Source organism: Chiloscyllium plagiosum, chromosome 20 (assembly GCF_004010195.1).
Source record: "Chiloscyllium plagiosum isolate BGI_BamShark_2017 chromosome 20, ASM401019v2, whole genome shotgun sequence".
Classification (NCBI taxonomy): domain Eukaryota; kingdom Metazoa; phylum Chordata; class Chondrichthyes; order Orectolobiformes; family Hemiscylliidae; genus Chiloscyllium; species Chiloscyllium plagiosum.
The window spans coordinates 20,812,987-20,825,972 of NC_057729.1; positions in this window are offsets into that span (position 1 = coordinate 20,812,987).

A 12,986-nucleotide genomic window follows, 5' to 3' on the forward strand; every position below is an offset into this window, starting at 1 on the left:
TGTCCTAACAGGTGACTTCTGAGAGTGCTCTACATGGTTCCTTCTCCAATGGGTACCTATGGCTTTGTCCTTCTCCTTGTGAAGAAGGGGCACCTGGAGTGAGAGCAAGGTTCCTCGTCCCCTGTCGCCTTGCCATTTGCTGAGCACCAGTGGCTAATGCAATGGAGTACAGGTCTCTGTGCATACCCAGCAGACACTGAGAGTGTTGAACCTGGCTTTCTATTGCAGCCATCACACTCACATGCCAGAAGCAGTATTGGTGGACTTCTCCAACCTTTGAATAAGTTTGTCCAGTGCATTTAACAAACTTGCTTCCTGTTCCTGCATCTGCCTTTACATTTGGGTGAAATTATGAATGGCTGACAGCATTCCTCTCCTGCCTGGGGTTGAATAAGTACCTGGTCTCTGGCAGTCCTACAAGTACCAGCGAGCTGAGTGGGTGTTTCTTCTTTGACCAGTGGCAGAGATATGACAATGATGAGCTCACCAGAATTTGCTCTTCACTGTACTCTAGTGAATGTATTGGCCAAGTGTGAGTATCTCAGCAGGTGGACAGTGCAGAAGGTATCTTGCCAGTGGTTCCTCTGAGGGATCTATATCCTCACCATCAGAAGTAGAGGAAGAAAATATACCTTAATTGGTCACTCTCTACAGGGCATAGAAGGGCAGGTGCCAGGGGCTGGTGCATACATAATGAGATGAACTTCAGAGATTGTGTGTTAAAATTCCCCAGAGCTCATGGAGAAAAATCCTCCATGAAGGCATCCTACCAGCCGAAAATTGATACTGAGCTGATTCTTAGAAAACATTCAACCCCCAATTTCCAATTTCAATTCATGGATTCACTTGGCACAGTAAATTTTTACATTACCATAGAACTTTACAACTTCTTCTGCTTTTGCTCTGACATTCTCATTGGATAACAGTGATCATTTATGAATAGTCAGCAGCATGTGAAACCTAAAAGCAGTTATATGTTTAGCTAGTGGGCTGTGGTTTTTAGCTAATACTTTTTTTGCACAAAGTGAAACGACAGTAATCAGGTAAATATTCAGAGGGAATATTTGTTATGTGACATTATCTATTAGAATCACAAATGTACAAGCCTTTCTACTTGCACAGAATACTACCAGTATTAAGCAGATCAAGTTGTGGTCCAGTGAGTATCCTTATTTGTATGGTCCCTGACCTCAGAACACATGGTCGAGAGTTGTTCCTAGATTCTCACTGTGATCTCAGAGTTCCCAATTCAGGATGGTCCGTCTTATGTGTGTTATGCCGAAATTCTCACTATCATTATGCTCATTGCTTCACTTTTATACCATTAGACTCTTTTTTTCAAATCCCTGGACAAATCCCTGCTCATGTGATTTTAACTATCTAACTAACTCTGTGGATAACTTGGTCAAGCTATTTCTTGATCTAATCACCTGTCTGTCTGGAGTATTGTGTTTCATTATCTTATCTTGTGTGGTTGTAGCTGAGACCTTGTTTTCTGGTTTCTATCTGCATGGCAGTTCCTCATGCTGGTCTGGACAATTCTAAGCTATTATCTTTAAACTATTGCTACCCTTAATGCATGCTGGGTTAATTTGGTCAAGCTAGTACTATATTTTCAATTTGGTCCCCTACATTGTGTCTTTCCAGTCACGAAATATGGAGTCGATTGTTATATGTGAGTAGGATATGAAAATAAATTGTTCAAATGTTTTCCACTCCAAGGTTTGTGAAGATTTGTAGCTCAGGTTGAGGTTTAGGGTGTAGGTTTGCTCGCTGAGCTGTAGGTTTGATATCTAGACGTTTCATTACCTGGCTAGGTAACATCATCAATGGCGACCTCCAAGTGAAGCGAAGCTGTTATCTCCTGCTTTCTATTTATATGTTTGTCCTGGATGGGGTTCCTGGGGTTTGTGGTGATGTCATTTCCTGTTCATTTTCTGAGGGGTTGATAGATGGTATCTAGATCTATGTGTTTGTTTATGGCATTGTGGTTGGCGTGCCAGGCCTCTAGGAATTCTCTGGCATGTCTTTGCTTAGCCTGTCCCACGACAGATGTGTTGTCCCAGTCGAATTGGTGTTTTTTTTCATCCGTGTGTAAGGCTATGAGGGAGAGAGGGTCATGTCTTTTTGTGGCTAGCTGGTGCTCGTGTATCCTGGTGGCTAACTTTCTTCCTGTTTGTCCTACGTAGTGTTTGTGGCAGTCCTTGCATGGAATTTTGTAGATGACGTTGGTTTTGTCCATGGGTTGTACTAGGTCTTTTAAGTTTATTAGTTTTTATTTGAGGGTGTTGGTGGGTTTGTGTTTTACTAGGATTCCGAGGGGTCTTAGTAGTCTGGCTGTCATTTCTGAAACTTCTTTGATGTATGGTGAGGTGGTTAGGGTTTCTGGCTGTATTTGGACAAAACATGACCCTCTCTCCCTTGTAGCCCTACACACGGATGAAAAAAACCACCAATTCGACTGGGACAACACATCTATCCTGGGACAGGCTAAGCAAAGACATGCCAGAGAATTCCTAGAGGCCTGGCACTCCAACCACAATGCCATAAACAAACACATAGATCTAGATACCATCTATCAACCCCTCAGAAAACGAACAGGAAATGACATCACCACAAACCCCAGGAACCTCATCCAGGACAAACATATAAATAGAAAGCAGAAGACAACAGCTTCACTTCACTTGGCGGTCACCACTGATGATGTTACCTAGCCAGGTAATGAAACATCTGGATATCAAACTTACAGCTCAGCGAGCAAACCTACACCCAATAAGTTTTCCACTCCAATATATTAGCTCTCCAACAGTCCTTTATTACCCTCATGAATTGTTCGATGCTGCAATTCAATTGTGGGCTGTATTGCAATGTCAGATTAGATTCCCTACAGTATGGAAACAGGCCTTTTGGCCCAACAAGTCTACACTGACCCTCCAAAAAGTAACCCACCCAGATCCATTCCTCTACATTTACCCTTGGCTAATACACCTAACACTGTGGGCAATTTAGCATGGCCAATTCACCTGACCTGCACATCTTTGGATTGTGGGAGGAAACCAGAGCACCCAGAGGAAACCCACGCAGACACAGGGAGAATGTGCAAACTCCACACAGACAAGGCAGGATTCGACCCTTGATCCCTGGTGCTGTGAGGCAGCAGTGCTAACCATTGAGCCACCGTGCCAAAGATGGTGGCGAATTCCATAGCTTCATGGGAACTCTGTGATCTGACTGAAAAATAAAATGCACTTCACTGTCTGTGCAAAACCTTCAGCAAACCCCATTGTGTTAACAACTTGTCTAGAATATCAATGAGTAAAATGGTGGTTATGGAAATTGTTCTAGCGATTTCCAGCCATCTTCTACATAGATTATGAATGAGCCAAATCATTGATTACTAGGAACTACTTGCAATTCTCAAACAATATTTACTTGGAGTTTTTGTCATGATTTAGTTGTCTATGCAGTTAGTTGTAGGTGTTTGGGACATGTTTTAACAGATTGCTAATGAATTCTTCTATGGGGTGATGCTTTGATGACCACCAAACTGCTTCAAAGGAACATCATTTCATTATAATGACATCTGGATGGTGTTCATGGGAAAGATGCTATACACATTGCTGTGGGGTTTTTAGGATAACTACTTGAGTTCTGTGTATGATACAGTTGTCATTGAACAATGCAAATTGATTGTATACTATGTAGTATGGGACCAGATTGCCTCTATGTTATGAGACCACTCAGTTCTTAGATATTGGCTTCCTTTCTGCCCTCAGCCCCTTTCCTGTACAAGATTCACAGTTGCTTGAGAAATTACTATGATCGCATAGTCTTGGGTGACACAAGTCACTTCACTATTGCATGTCTAAACACATCAGCTGCACAATTACATGAAATGGCAAGAAAATCACTCGAAGTTATATTGATGAAGATGATTTGACCATCTTAAGATGTTTATAGGTCATGGTCAGACATTGATGATACACTGTATATTAATGATTTGGATGAGTAAAGTGAATGTACTGTCACTAAGTTTGTGAATGAAACGTAAATAAAGGAAAGTGTTGAGATTTATTGACAGTGTAAGTGAATGGGGAAAAAAAGCTTGGCTGATGAAATATACTGTGAGAAAATGTGAACTTATGCATTTTTGCCAGAAGAATAAAGGAGTAAAAATATGATTTAAATGGATAAATATGACAGAAACCTACAGCTCAGAAAGATTTTGGGGACCTTATGTATCAATCACAAAAAGCTAGAATTCAATTTCAGCATGTAATAAGGAAGGAAGATGAAATATTTAAAAAGTAATGAAGTATAAAAATAAGGATATCTTTCTAAATCTATACAAGCACTAGTCAGACCACTGCTGGAGTGAACAGATTGTTCCCCTTCTTTGAGGAAAGATATATTGATATTGGAGGTATTTCAGAGAGGTTTTACTAAGTTCATCCTGGGTATGGAGGGATTTTCTAATGGCGAGAGGTGGAGTAGATTGGACCTGTACTCATTGGAGTTTAGAGGAATGCCAGTTGACGTTATGGAAACATGTAAGAATCTTCAGGGATGTGACAGAATAGATGTTGAGAGCTTCTTTCCCGTTGAGAGACTCTAGGGCCATAGGGCAAAATCTCAGTGTAAAGAGTCAGCCATTTTAGACAGAGCTGAGGAGAAATCTCTTCTCTCAGAAGTTAGTGATCTGTGGAATTCTTTAGCACAGAGCTGTTGAAGCTGTATCTTTAATATAGTCAAAGCTGAGACAGACAGATTTTTATTTTAAGCGAATCAAGTAATGGAGAAAAGACAGATAAATGGAGTTGAAAATTATCAGATCAGCCATAATCTTATTGAATAGAGGAAAATGCTCAGTAGGTTGAATGGCCTACTTCTGCTCCTGTGTCTAATGACATAAACAACAATGTTGTATCTAGTTGGCAGTTGGTGCGGAGAGTGGACTTTATCCCATAGACATGCATGGGGCAAAGTTCATATGTGTAGATGAGACTAATGTTTCTTGCTGTCCAGTTGAGTATTTACCATTCAGTTTCTGATAAGAGATGGTGACATAGAGGTGATTGGTTATTTGTTTCTTTCAATGTGCTGTGAGAGTACAGCTCCAGTTGCACTTCTTAATGCATCTGTTATGACATAACTTCCAGAATGTGTATTCACATATGCAAGAACTAGACAAAATGCCATCTTCACCTTTAATGTGTCAATGCAGTTTGCTGCGCAATTGAACATTCTCATTGTGCGGCTTTGTGCAGCTCCTTTCAAAGAGGCTTCATGATCTGAGTATTTCAGAACAAAATTAGACTCTTTCATTTCACATTTTTCATGATGCTTAATGCCCTGACAAACTGTCCTGAGAAAATTTAAACTAAGACTAGAATTATTATAGTATATGGTAATAGAGCAGGTAGGAAGGGGTGAAAAAGCAGGAACACGCTTTGAGATTGAAATTTTCCGACTGTAATTATGTCATTATGCTTTTGTCTAATCATCCCCCTCATAATGACTTGTGAGTTCCTGTTTTCTTAATGATGAAATTATTGATGGCATAACAGATTAATAATATTAATTTACCAGACATGCCTTGAAGAAAGATCTCACTTCATACTGCTTGGCTATTGAAGATATTTAAGCATACATCTGAATTAAAGTGAAGTTGTGTGAAAGCCACAACTGAGCCTTCACTGCCTTAGTTTACTTGTGCATCCTTAATCAGTTCTCATTTTCAAAAAGGTGGGTTTGAGGGGCAGTAGTCTGACTGATAGATCATTATTTGATTTAATGTTTCATTTTAAAACTTGTAAAATAATTTACATTCCCTAACTTGAAGATGGAGGTGACATATACTAGAAACAACAATCTCATTCTAATATGAAATGAGCTTTGAGTGTTGGTTTTTATAATTTTATAAGTGTAGGAGACTTTTTCTGATGACTCGGGACAGTGACTCACTTATATAAATAAAATTGTTAGGTGACATATTGATGAATTGAGACACTGTGTCGCCAAATGATAGAATAGAAGCTAACGCCTACTATTTTCCACAGAGCGAACCCCAAATCTCAATTTAGTCATCAGGGTGGAGCTGAAATGAGGTAAGGCACTTTGCCACAGGCTCAGAGAGATATTTTCAAGGTAAGTTAATCCATGTCTTATTTCAATAATCCTAAAAGAGGATCATTAGTAGAACAGGAAGAAAATTACTTCTCTTTTCATTTCAATTACAAAATAAAGGATAGGGCACATGCATTTTGCATTGTATAGAATTTTCCACAAGGAAACAGGGCATTAGGCAAATATTCACACCTATTCCTACTTCATTGATCATCACCTTTTTGAAGCAAAAGAGATGGAAGAGAGATTCAATAGAAACATAAAAGATTGTGACAGTATCTTCATAAGGTAGATAAGGAGAAATTGTACGCATTGGCTGGTAGTGTAAGGTCTACATAAGCAATCTTAATTGAAGGCAAAAATTACAGAGGGAATGTGAGGAAGAGCTTTCTAGATAGTGAATGATAAAGAACTTGAACTTGCTGCCCATGAGGGTGCTGAAAATAAAAACAATCAATGATTTCAGAAAAAAATTTGATGTACAACTCAAGGAAGTACATTTGCAGTACTGAAGGTATCAAACAAGGAACTAGAACTGACTGGATTGTTCAGGATGTATTTGCATGACGTTGAAGGGCCAAAATTGTATTAAACTCAAATTAGATTAAATTCTCTTCCAAATTGATTGTAATATCACTACCTTACATGCCAGCTCCAGTTGCACTGGATGCTATTTGGCCTAACTAACAATTTACAAAGGGATCACTTGCTCTCATTCACGCATCTTGGATGATAGAGGCCTAAAAGATACTTGAGCAAAACCAATCCAAGTATCCAGATAGGTGGTAAATTGATCACCTCTTGGCACTCCAACCTCATTGCCAATATGTTAAAAATTAATTTTGCAACTTATTTCTGGTTGTAATTTTATGTGAAAATGGGATAAATTCAATGAAACAACTGAAGTCCCTAAAACCCTGAATAAATTATGAGAAAATCAATGAAGAACAAATTTTTATCTGAACCTTATTAAAATGAAAGAAAATGTTCTGGAAACTTTAAAGATATAAGTAAAATATACCTCAACACTGGATTGTTACCACAGACAGTTTTTTTTTTGTGGAACTTGACATCAGAACATCACTTAACCCCTAGATTAATTTTACTTTCAGTGCTGTACTGAAGGGATATTGCTTGAATCTCTTTTGGATGAGGAACTACACCAAGGTGCTATCTGCCCTGAACAGATTAATGCAAAAGGTCCCATGACAATTAAAGAAATACTCAGCTCCAAAGTGGAGAACTTCTGCCAACTGGCAAGTCACTTCTATTAGTGGACAGCACAATCGCAGGTAGGGTGAGATCAAGCTGGTAATGGTGTGCTGGAGAGTTTTGGGGACCACAGCAGCTGCAACTCATGGTGCCTTTAAAAACTGCTTGCTAGGCTATACAGCATCCAGTGCAACTAGAGATTGAAATATATGGCACAACAGTCTAATAATGCAGTCGGTTTAGAAGCAGAATTTAGCACATCCTTCTGTGCATGCAGATGTCTGATCACTGATGTCCCTTCACTTTCCTTAATCTATTCAGTCCAGGGCTAATTTCACATTAGTAGTAGGTAGTGATAGTCACAGGGAATCTAAGTTTGGAATGCATAAGCATCCCCCTCCAATATTCTTTTTATAAATTTATATTTAAATATGTTGGAAATCAAGTTTTACAATCCCTCAATTTCCCATCCAGAACTAAATGCACTGATCCTCACTAGGAGCTTTCAATCATGGAATAGTCTCACATTTCATGATGTGAAATCTTAGTCAATCAAATTGTTTGATGCCTAAGCAAACTAATTTTTACATATTTGGAAAAAGCAGAACTCCAGGAACATGGAACTCCAGAATATTGTTGAAAACTTGACAAAATGAAAACATTACACACAAAGGAGGAATTTGTTTAAATTGAGGTTATTGGCAGCACTTTTTCATTTCAATTACAGTATGTCAAATATTCTCTGATCTAAGTAATATGGGAAGGCTAATTGACTTTTTGAGATGTGGTTTAGACACACTCTACACACACACACACACACAAAGTGTGAAGCCATGAGAGTTTTGACTCAGGCTTGGAGTGCCGAAGGGCCTGTTCCTGAGCTGTAAACTTTCTTTGTTCTTTGTTCAAATGCAAACAAATGCACTATGTGAGTGTGAAGAACTGGCTTAATGCAGATATTGTAATCTCCATTTCAGGAGATTCATTGAAACAAACACATATATGTTTCAGTGCCTCATGGGAAGAAGGGATTGACTTTTTGAATAAATAAAATGTGCTTCATTATAAGTCTTTTCTTTAAAAAAGTACCTTCCACTAATTTTTACACATAAATCTTGTATACTTTACAATTTAATGTCAGTGGTAAAGAAAAATACTTTATTTTGGATGTTGAAATAAAGAAGTATCTGGTGTATATTGTGCAAAGATTTGGAACACTCCAAATGTGAAAGTCAGTTTAGACAAGTTTACAGGTAGTTTCCCATCTCCCTATGAAAGCCTAGAATACACTTTGGACAACTCAATCTTCTGCTTGTTGTTTTCCCACCAGTGTCCAAGCCACAGACCAAGCTCACACTAATTTATGTGTAGAATCACATAAATCAATCCTTTTGGCATTGTAGTTCATCTCAGGTACTCCAGGCACATTGCAGCTGTTGGACACACTTAGCAAAGGTCTATTCTTATTTATTTGAATTTGTCATAGAACAATATGATAGCTTACTGTGTAAATAGCACATGACCTACGATGGAGTTTGAACATGTCCCTTTAGTTAAGATAGACCATCATATACCTCCATGGAACATGATCAAAAGAGAATAAAAAGATAAATCTGCGTTCATATTTTGCTGAATATCTTTTGGAAGTACTCCAAAGCAATTGATTGGGAATTAATTATATAGCAGCGAAGGCACTTATTAAGCTATACCCTTTCATTTACAAAGATAATAATGGCATTTTAATGTAGTCAATAATTTAATCAAATCTTATTTTGCAAAGTCTTGATGCTTGGAGCACCACATCGGATGATGGTACAATGCATTGTACAGACATGTTCTGTTGTTGTGATGTGTTCTCTATTGTTTGTAGCCTAAGTGCTCAGGCCAATTCCTACTTCCAGCATTCATGTACCCTGGGGCAAGTGCAATAAGTATTTAAAATTTGAATATTAAAGCAATGCAGCTGGTTGGTCCTTACTTCATCTCTACCTTTACTGTGAAAGCTTCACTGTGAAAATGGTTTGGTCTCCAATGTGGCTTTTGTCTGTTCTAAGTGTTTTGGATTTCTTCCCCTTAATTTTTATTGATTCTGGTTTATGGCTAGTTATTTAATCAAACATTTTTGTTACATCTGATACCATTAGTGTCACGATTGGTCCATCTGCCACATGGATAAGGAGATGCTTCATTTTCCAAATTTTGTTGTTTCTGGAACCAAGAGAATGGAGCACAATGACCACTAAATTAATATTTCATGAATATATCTCCTTCATTGCTCAAATAATAAGCTTAGCAAATTGAAATTGAAATGTTGCAGTAAGATGAGTACATTAAACTCGGGCAATAGTAGAAAAAGTTCCTTGCCTTCAGGTTTCATTTACAAAGAAGAGGAAGAAATTAAATATTCGATCATGTTGTCCTAATTAGCATAATAAAAAGTGTTAGTGTCTATGGAAGCAAAAAATATTTCATTATCAATGGATTGACTGACTGAATAACTTAATCACCAGAGCACTATTAACAACAATAAAATAAATAAGCTGCAGCTATAGAGTTGCAAACACCTTCTCTGAAGCAAATGTTGAACAACAACTAAATAATTCCAGTGTAATGAAATTCAGACTATGGGGCAGAGAAAATGATCTTCAGCAAAAAAAAAAGAGAAAATAAACAGAGAACAATAAGGAAGATTCCAAACAGATAAAGTCATAATTCCAGCGAAATGGAGTTTATTCTTAACGAGATGTTCCTGAGACTGCAAATGTTTATTCAGATCAAAAGATCAGATGGTGAACAAGACTAGTAGAAGATTTGTTTTCTCAATACTGTGCATGTGAGTTAAGAATTAAAAGGCTCTCCCAAAATGTGGAAAATTCATAGAAAGAGTGGGAAGAAAGGAGTCAGTCACTAACACTTTTTATTATGCTAATTAGGACAACATGATCGAATATTCTTCCTCTTCTTTGCAAAGGAAACCTGAAGGCAAGGAGCTTTTTCTACTATTACCCGAGTTTAATGTACTCATCTTACTGCAACATTTCAATTTCAATTTGCTCAGCTTATTATTTGAGTAATGAAGGAGATATATTCATACTTCCAAAAAAAAGATATATCTGACCCAGTTCCTTAAGAGCCAAGTAATTATGACTGACCAAATGTAGTTGTACATGTTCCTGTTATGCAATAAATCTCGTGGCACCTGAGAATAGTAATTTTTCTCTTTTCAATGATATCACATAGTTCTTAGAGTTAAAGGGATCAAAGGTTATGGGGAGAAAGTGGGAACAGGGTACTGAGTTGGATGATCAGCCCTGATCTTATTGGATAGTGGAGCAAGCTCAAAGGGCTGAATGATCTTTTCTTGCTCCAATGTTCTATGTTTCTATGTGACGTATTTTCTATCACCAATCACTGGTTAGGCCCAAGACAAAGTAAATGTAAAGGAGCATGGGTGGCAGCGGACTACCTAAAACAACCCTTGCCCAGGACCACACACAGGTAGATGTGGCAAATAACACAAAGTACCAGGAGTGGTTATCTAGGAAAATACCATAATGGTACCATAAGGAGCACACAACAGTGATGCATTGGATGTTATCTACATGGATTTTATTAAAGCATTTGACAAGGTCGCATGTGACAAACTGGACAGAAAAGTAAAAGGCATGTAGCAAGCACCAATGCCTCACAGCACCAGTGACCCAAGTTCAATTCTACCCTCGGGTGACTGTCTGCTTGGAGTTTACACATTCTCCCCATGTCTATGTGGGTTTCCTCCTGGTGCTCTTGTTTCCTCCCACAGTCCAAAGATGTGCAGATTAGGTGGATTGGCCATGCTAAATTGCCTATAGTTTCCAGGAATGTACAGGCTAGGTGGATTAGCCATGGGAAATGCAGGGTTCAGGGAAAAATAAGGGGTGTGGGTCTGGGTGGGATGCTCTACCTAGGATCAATGTGGACTCAATGAGCTGAACGGTCTGCTTCCAAACTGTAAGGATTATATGATTCTAACAGAAAACAAAGACTAAAGGTCAGTGGATACATTTTCAAATGGCAATTGGTTTCCGGTGGTATTAATCCACAAGGTTTGGTATTGGGTCCCTCACTGTTTGTTCTATATATTGATGATTTATGGAATACACAATAAACAGAAGAATATTGATTTGAAGGTGCCAGTATTTGACTGGGGTCTACAAAGTTAAAAATCACACAACACCAGGTTATAGTCCAACAGGTTTATTTAGAAGCATTAGCTTTCAGAGCGCTGCTCCTTCATCATTAATTCAGGAGAATATTGAGAGGGTTAGAGTACATCTTGGAGTATATGTTCTCAGGTACTTGAAGTTGGAAGGACAGATGAATAAGATGGTAAAGAAGGCATATGAAATGCTCTCCTTTGTTAGACAGCGTATAGAATACAAAAGCAGGATGTAATATTGGAATTGTATAAAACCCTGGTTAGATGACAGCTGGAATTTAATGTACACTTCTAGTTATCAATTAAAAGAGGGAATAGAGGAAATTTAAAAGAAAGCTGCCACAGATTGAAAATTGCAATCAAGAGCAATGAATGGATGGACTAGGACTGTTTTACGTATAACAGAGGTGACTGAGGGGTAAATTAATTGAGGTGTACAAAACAATGAGGAACTGGATAATTATAGAATGAAAATTTCTAATTTTTCTAACATAGAGTACACTTACCAAAAGGTATAGATCTAAAATGATTGGTAAAATGATTAAAGGGGACAGAAAGAAAAGCATTTCACCAGAGGGTGCTCAATGTCTGGAATTTGCTGCCTGGTTTGGTGTTCGGGCAGAAACCCTCAACCCGTTCAAAAGGTATCTGGGTCTGTACCTGAGATTCTGTGGCATGTAAAGCTATAGACCTGGTGCAGTAAAGTGGGATTAGAAAGGGTGACTAGTTTTATTTTCTCAGCTCACATGGACTCATGAGCTGAAAGGTCTCTTTATGTGCCACAACTTCTCTATGTTTCTGTGGTTCCCACACCCGTTCCACCTGGGTCCTCAAAAATTGAGAAGTCCATGCCCTTTCAGTTCCATTTTAATCTGGCTGCAAGCTAATTCTAGGCAAAATCTGCACTGTACATGAGGCACCAACTTCAATTACAACATGGTATCATTAATCTCAGTGGACCCAGATTGAAGTAGCTAGCTGAAACATCTACTCTCTTTGGGCAGCCTCCTATTCTGAAAGCTCCGGCAAATTGGGGCCAATCACAGCAATGACTAAAATGCACTGATAAGCTCTTCCAGAACCAGTTGTGTAACCCTCATGCTCCATTTCCAAAGGACCAGAATGAGAATTCAACGATAGTATATTTGTATCATCGATAGTCACAAGTGAGGTGCTGGAAGACTGGAGGTTGGCTAACGTTGTGCCACTGTTTAAGAAGGGTGGTAAAGACAAGCCAGAGAACTATAGACCAGTGAGCCTGACCTCGGTGGTGGGCAAATTGTTGGAGGGAATCCTGAGGGACAGGATGTACATGTATTTGGAAAAGAAAGGACTGATTAGGGATAGTCAACATGGCTTTGTGCATGGGAAATCATGTCTCACAAACTTCATTGAGTTTTTTGAAGAAGTAACAAAGAAGATTGATGAGGGCAGAGCAGTAGATGTGATC